We start from the raw sequence: 7726 nt of genomic DNA, 5'->3' as shown, positions 1-7726 counted from the left end.
TGAGGAGTGATCATACTTCATTCGTAATCACCGATGATTTGAAAGTGGAAGTTAGCTCTGTTGAGTTGACACGTTAACGTTCTTAAAGATCTTGGCTACGCAGATTGTGATAAGTTGGTTGAGAGGATTCACAACTTTAACTTCAAAGAGGTATTAAGTTTTCTACTACGAGTCTTTTTCCCTGGCATGGTCTTAGCTGAGTCCTATCTTACTGAGCGTAGGTAGCGACTTGGGTGGAGTGCTTATTCAGATAGTATACTGCATGGAGCGTTACTTGTCTGAAAAAGCACAGCTCATGTGGCATGAAGAGAATTCACGATGCGTTGAGTCCTGCCCTCCGTGAAGAAAGAGAGGAATCAAGAGCTGATCAAACGATTACGCTAAATGCATATGTTAGGAGGAAGGAAGGGAACATTCTGTGAGTTGAATGTGGTGAAAATTGGGTTGATCTTCTCTTTACTTGTCTTGCTATGCCTCTAGAATCTGTATGGGGAATAGTTGGGAATGGAACCATCCTTGGATGCATTGGAAATTTGTGCAGAAGCTTTAAGGATTTAAGTATTGTTTCTAGTAGAGAAGCTAAATGTGTACTTCCTCACTACTACAAGTGTCATAAGCAGCTTCTTGATGTTGTCACAGCCCATGAGCCACCAACTTACTACAGTTCTGTTTCCTTCTCCGTGGATCATTTTAGAGAGTACATTTGTCTGAAAACTCTGATAAGCCACTTGTTTATGAGTGGGATAAACATGTGCCCGTGATTTCGATAGATCCAAAATCTGAAGGTGATGGTAACACTAGTGATGAGTCAACAACATCTAGTGGTGGATTTATGAAGAGAGGGACAAAGTTTATGGTGACAGATGATTTGATCATTACACCTTCAAATTCAACCTCAACCATTGGACTGCTAAAGGAAAAACAGGTCCGGTTAGACGATGTTGAGATTCAAGTGATCACCATTAGGAAAGAAGAGGTAAATGCTTGTGAATATTCTTCTTTCATTTCAACACATAACATTGGCTATTAACATTCTGTTTCACACTGTAGGCCATTAGGTTATTAGAAGCTTCATTGGTGACATTTTCTGCCTTAAGCACTAGTCTTCTAGCTATGGAAATTGCTTCAACAAGTGTTCCTCAAAGCCGACTTTTTAAGAAGCCAAAGATTGAGACTTGAGAAGCAATGTTCAACCCGAAACTTCGAGTTCTTGCTAAGTTTGATTGCTAGTGAATCTTTTGATAGCTTGTGAATGCTCTCAGTTACTTAAATAGTTCCCTGATCTATGCTCAATTGCTCATTTTCTGCTTCACTTGGAGTGTTGTTTTCTGAGCTATTAATACTATACTTTGATTTTCTATCACCAACAGCTGCCATTAGAGTTGCGTCTCTGATCAAACATCACATCTCTCTGATCAAACAAGGCGCTTATGATTCAGCAGTGTAGTCTAGCTAAGTAATGTTAATATGGGCGGACCAGGCCCGTTTAAATCCGGCCCGTTTAGCATATTTTTTTAATACCGTTTAAACCCTATCCGTTAAAGCCCGTTTAAACTATGTGTATCTTTTTTTAAAAATAAAGGGGAAAATTCCTAAAAAAAACCCAACTATTTAATATTTGCCAGAAAAAAACCTGAACTTTTTTCGATGTCAGAAAAAAACCCCAACTAATTTACCCCTGACAAAAAAAACACGAACTATTTTTTTCTTCCAATTTCCTCTCGTCTCCGTTACGGCCGTTAACGCCGTTACTATTTTTAGAAAAATTCCTTAAAAAAACCTAAGTTATTTAATTTTACCAGCAAAATACCTGAATTATTTTTTTGTTGCCAGAAAAATACACAAATCAAGATTTTTCTCTTTTTCTTTTATTTCATTAACAATGTAAGGTGGTTAGACCTCATAACTTTATGTGTTCTCTTGAACTTCATACAAATTCTCACTACAATTAAATTAATCGATTTTTCAATTTTCCAATTAGAACAAAACTCACAATTACATTAGTTGATTCCCCAATTTCTTAACTAGAACAAAAAAAAAACACAATTAATTAGTCGTTTTTTTTAGAGTTGAGTTGGTTTGATTAAGCTAGCTTTACCTTCAATTTTGGTGGATTTTGCTTGATTGGAGTTTTTTTTTTTTGCGATTTACGTAGAGAATTTTTGAAAATCTACCAAAATTTTTGGGACTCTTATGAAATTTAGTGTTCCATTGTTGATGATGTCCCAAAATTTGTAAAGTCTGAATAGATCCAAAAATAAATCTAATTTAAAAATTTGAAAATCGACAAATCTATTGTATATTTTTGTTCTTAAATTTAATTGTCCTAAGTAATAGTGAAAACTGAAAACTTTTATGAGGTTCAAGATAATACATAAAAGTTATTAGCTCTCACCATCTTACATTGTTGATGGAAGACAAAAAGAAAATAAAAGAAAAATGTTGATCTATGTATTTTTCTGGCAACGAACAAATAATTCGGGTAGTTTTCTGGCAAACTTAAATAACTTGGGTTTTTTTCAAGAATTTTCCCAAAAAATAGTAACGGCGTCAACAACGGCGTTAACGCCCGTAACGGAGACGAGAGGAAAAAAAGTTTTTATAACTGTGGATGTCGGATTCACACACTCAAGTATTTTTATTAAGTAGGAAAGATTACTCTTGAGGGACAAAAATAAATATGCAAAAATCTTACAAATTGCTACAAAAATTGCTATATTATTCCTTTTTCGAGAGGAAGATCCCTTTTCTACCTGGCCATTCGCCTTTATATTTATACATAGAAAAACGACATTTAAGTGGCTAATTAAGTACAATTATTCTCTCTTAAATGTGTCCGTTTTGATCTTTGATGTTAATGCTTAACGTTCGAATTTGAGTTGATTCTAATATTCATGGGCCTTGCCTTTTGGCCCAAATGTCCTTGGACCGACTTAACCATGACTTCGTCTCCGGACTCGTGTCGAGGTGCAGTCACTTCGGATTCTCCTTATGTTGATAACCACTTCGACTGTTCTTTTGACTTGTGGGTCTAATGGGCTTTATCCTTTATGGGCCGTTATCCTGACTACGTGGCAATCTTTGGTTGGTCCTGGACCTCTGGTGCGGGATCCGACACCAACAATAACAAATATTTATATTAACATTTTGCATAGTAATAAAAATACTAATTTATAATAATCAAAATATTCACATAGAAAAACCATATACACATACAGAAAAAAGAACTATATCTATTATCATTTAAGCCGTTACTTTATTTAAATTAAAAAAAAAAACATAAAAACTTGAAATCATATACTTTATATGATAAATTTGAAATATATATTAGTTCTATAAATTTAAAATCGTTCAAAGAACGGTATATCACGGGTGAGATCCTAAAATTATTAGATTTTATAACAATAATAATTTATTTTCTTTTATTTTATAACACTAATAATTTAGCTAACGAGATAATATAGACGGGTTTATATGGGATGACGGGTTTGGGTCGATATTAATAAATAACGGTATATCACGGATGAAATCCTAAAATTGATAATCAAAATACAATTATACAATCTTAAACACAAAACAAAAGAAACAATATTAACAAAACAAATCCAACTTAAATTTAAAATTTTTAATTATAAAAAAACAGACCCACGGTATACTGCAGAATAAAATATTCAAAATTTTAAAATCCACCATACATCGTTACTTAAAAAAAAAGTATGTTTTCGTATCTAAACTTCAAAAATTGATAGATAGATATCTACATTTAAAAATACAAATTAATATGATATATCTTTAGTTAATCTTTTAAAAAATAACATTACATTTAAAAAAAATATATAGTCCCGCGGTATACCGCGGATTCAATTCTAGTAATGATATACATATCATACACATAACTGTTCAAGCTAATAAATACCCCTAGTGAGATCTTCATTATCATCCACCATATAAACAACTTATACGAGACTACCTAGCAAAAAATGATCAACAAAGACTCAAAACCGAAGCAGTTAAATCCGACTTCAATGGATTGTCTTCCAGACGATCTTCTTGTCCAAATCTTATCCTTCCTTCCCACGAAAAAAGCTGCTTCAACCTCTCTTCTCTCCAAGAGGTGGAGGACTATGTTTACTTTCAGTCCTAATCTTGATTTTGATGATTCCATCTTTTGTCAACCGAGAAAGAAGAACCGAAATAAAAATCCAAATGATGTCCAAGAGAGATTTAATGATTTTGTGGATAAAGCATTCGCTTTGAAAGGCAGTGAAAATATTAACAAGTTCTCACTTAAACTTAGTAGAACATATAAAGAAAAATTATATAACATTGACCGCTGGATATGTAATGCCCTGGAACAAGGTATCTCCGAGTTTCATCTAGACATAAAACCTACATGGTATGGTTGGCATGATCTCCCATCTGAAGTCTTCACCAGCACAACACTGGTTAAGCTGTCATTGGGAACAACACTACGTTGCCAAGGACTTCCTTCGGATACATCTCTCCCAGCACTAAAGATTCTCTTCCTTGATTCAATCTTATTTGAGGAGGATCAATCATTTGATGTGTTTCTCGCTGCTTGCCCTGCACTTGAGGACTTAACCATACATTACAAAGTATATCAAGGAAATTCATACGTCGTATCCAGCCCCGGCTCAATATATTTGAGAGCCTTAGGGCAAAAAAAAAATTTTTGGCCTATTATTATATATAAAGAGAAAATTTATTTAATTTTTAAAATTTTTGCGGAGTTTTTATAGTAAAAATTGTTATTTTACAAATTTTGGACCTTTTTATACATTTTCTTATAAATAATTAGACCTCTTAAAATATAATTCTCATATTAATAATATTTTCAAAAAATATCTGGGCCTTTTCCATATGTAATTTCTTTTATAAAAAAAAAAAGGCCCGGGCCTTCGAACCTCTGCCTTACCCATGTGAGCCGGGGCTGTTCGTATGCGACGAAACTATTAAAAACTCTCCGGTTACCTTTAGCTTTGGTTTGCTTTAGGCTATTTCTAGAATAATTTCATTGGACACACCAAATGTTGTCAACTTCTACTACTCTGATTATATTTTGGAATCTCCACAATGTCGCTGGGATTCACGTACCAAAGCAACGTTTGACCTTTATTTCTGTAATGATGACAAGCACTATGTGCAAAATGGCGCGGAGGTGACTGATCTCATCACTGGGATACGCAATGTCAAGACCCTTCACTTGACTTCTTCTACTGTCGAGGTCAGTACTTGTGTGTATGGTCTCCTCATTTTTTTTGGTTAGGAATAGGAAAACATTTTTTGTTTGTGTTTCAGGTGATTTTGGTATGCTTACCGGTGTTCAACAACCTCGTTGATTTAGTGTTTTTGAGTAAAAAAGAAGGTTGGAAATTGCTTCTGCCACGTCTCCTACAACATTCTCCAAACCTTAAAACCCTTGTTCTCTCGGTATGAAGCAAAAACTAAACAAATCTTACTTTATATATATGACTGATGCATGACGTTAAAGTAGTCTCTCATCTCAATGCTTTAGGGTCTGGATTGTTTCCCATATAGATAGCATCGATCGGTTTACTCGAATCCCCGGGAATAACCAAATAAATATGTTGCGTATCATGAAGTATCAAGGATATGCAAGCGAGCTGAAACACATTAGACATTTCTTACTAAAAATGGAGTGTCTTGAAGTGGTACAAATTTACGTGTAGCTACAATTAGGGGTGGGCATTTCGGTTTAACTTCGGATTCGGTTTGGGTACGGTTCGGTTCGGTTTATTTGGGTTTCGTAAAATTCTAACCAAACTCAACCGAAGTTAGTTTGGTTCGGTTTGTGTTTGGGTCAGTTTATGTTTGGTTCGGTTTGGTTCGGTTCGGTTTTACTTCGGTTTGGTTTGAATTCGGTTCAAAAAATCAATGAATGTAACAAAACAAAAAATTTCATTGTTTTTGAAGTTTGAACATTAAAATTGATAAAATAATTAAATCTCAAATTCAAGTTGTAAGTTTTTTAGAAGGAGAACCCTAAGTTTTTTAGTGTTAGAGTTTTAGAGATAATTAAATCTATTTTACATTTATTCAAATTATTATAAAAGTAAAAATAAACACATATTTAGTTATTTATAATATTGTTAATATAATTAAATAAATAATTAAATAAACACATTGGGTTATCAGTTCGGTTCGGTTTAAAATCAAACCAAACCGACCCATTTGGGTTGAGAATAAACCCAACCAAATGGTTTGAGTGTAAGCTTGGGTTCGGTTTAGGTCGTTTGAGTTCGGTTGGGTTGGGTCGGTTCGGTTTAAATGCCCACCCCTAGCTACAATGGATGACCTCAAAAGAAGCAACTCACAGAGGATCTGTTGAAGCTTCCCGCAGCTTCATCCAAGCTCAAGATACAAGTCATATGAATATGTGATCATCATCATCCATAAGTTATTATTTGTCTAATTTTCTTCAATAATGAATTAGTAAGTTTATTTTTATTTTTAGTGATTTATAATTTACTATGGTGTGAATCATAAAAACTTGAAAAACAACTTATTAGTTAATTATATAATTAATTTTATATCATAAATTTAATTTTTTTTATATTATGAGGAGTTTCGGAAAGAATAATTTTCTAAATATGGAAAAAAATCTTTATGTATAAAAAAATATTTGAAATTTTGATACATATATTTATGATAAGTATATTTAATATTTGTATTTTTGGTTATTATTATTTTTTAGTTTTGTTATTTTTAATTAATTACATATATTTTTAATTAATTGTATAATGTTATTTTTAATATATATATATATATATGTTTTGTTTGTCATAACATTAAAATGTTCTCGTAGCTCAATGGTTGAGTGTCTCTTATTAGTGTAGCAGGTCAGCGGGTGAAACGACGTCGTTTGAAAACTTCAAAACGACGTCGTTTTGATCCAACAGACTTCTAACATATTGTTAACAGCGTCAGCGTCGTTCTAACGGAGATTTAACGCGATATCTAATTTGGCCAGGTCAACGAAAACTTAGCTATTTTCAGACAGGTCAACATAAACTTTGTGATTAAAGAGACATTTCGAGAGTTCATGCTTTAATCGTCCCAAATTTGAAAGTTGGCGCATTTTTCGACATTTTTCCCTTTTTTTTTTTTTGCTGTTGCTTTTTTTTTTTTAATTCTACTACCACATTTTTCAAACACATTTTTTTTTCTCATCATATTTACACCACTAACAAAACATATGTTATTTTATTCTATTATCTAGAATATTCAAATTTAGATTCTCTTAATTTCTCTATTGTTACCATATATAATATTTCAAATTTTTATATATTAAAGGCACTTTAAATTTGAATATAAATCATCCTCTATTACTCTCTCTCTCTCTCTCTCTATATATATATATATATATATATATTAAAAAGAATCATTTGATATTATAAATAAAATTATTTATAAAATTAAATAACATAAGATTTATAAAATTAAATATTATAAATAAAGTCATTTATCATATTTAATACCATAAGATTTATCCGTACATGGCACAGATTCTGATCTCCCATATGAAGTCTTCACCAGCACAACGCTGGTTAAGCTGTCATTGGGAGCAAGACTACGCTGCCAAAGACTTCCTTCATATACATCTCTCCCAGCACTAAAGATTCTCTTCCTTGATTCAATCTGGTTTGAGGAGGATCAATCATTTGATGTTTTCTCGCTGCTTGCC

At 32.7% G+C, this 7726-nt stretch overlaps 2 pseudogenes; both read left to right on the top strand.

Annotated features, from left to right (window-relative positions):
- Positions 1-5: 5 nt before the first annotated feature.
- LOC9298567 lies at positions 6-1264 on the top strand (annotated as a pseudogene).
- Positions 1265-4025: 2761 nt separating this feature from the next.
- LOC9298568 lies at positions 4026-5711 on the top strand (annotated as a pseudogene).
- The last annotated feature ends 2015 nt before the right edge of the window (positions 5712-7726 follow it).

Source organism: Arabidopsis lyrata (assembly GCF_000004255.2).
Source record: "Arabidopsis lyrata subsp. lyrata unplaced genomic scaffold ARALYscaffold_428, whole genome shotgun sequence".
Taxonomy (NCBI): domain Eukaryota; kingdom Viridiplantae; phylum Streptophyta; class Magnoliopsida; order Brassicales; family Brassicaceae; genus Arabidopsis; species Arabidopsis lyrata.
This window is presented reverse-complemented; position numbering and strand designations above follow the sequence as displayed.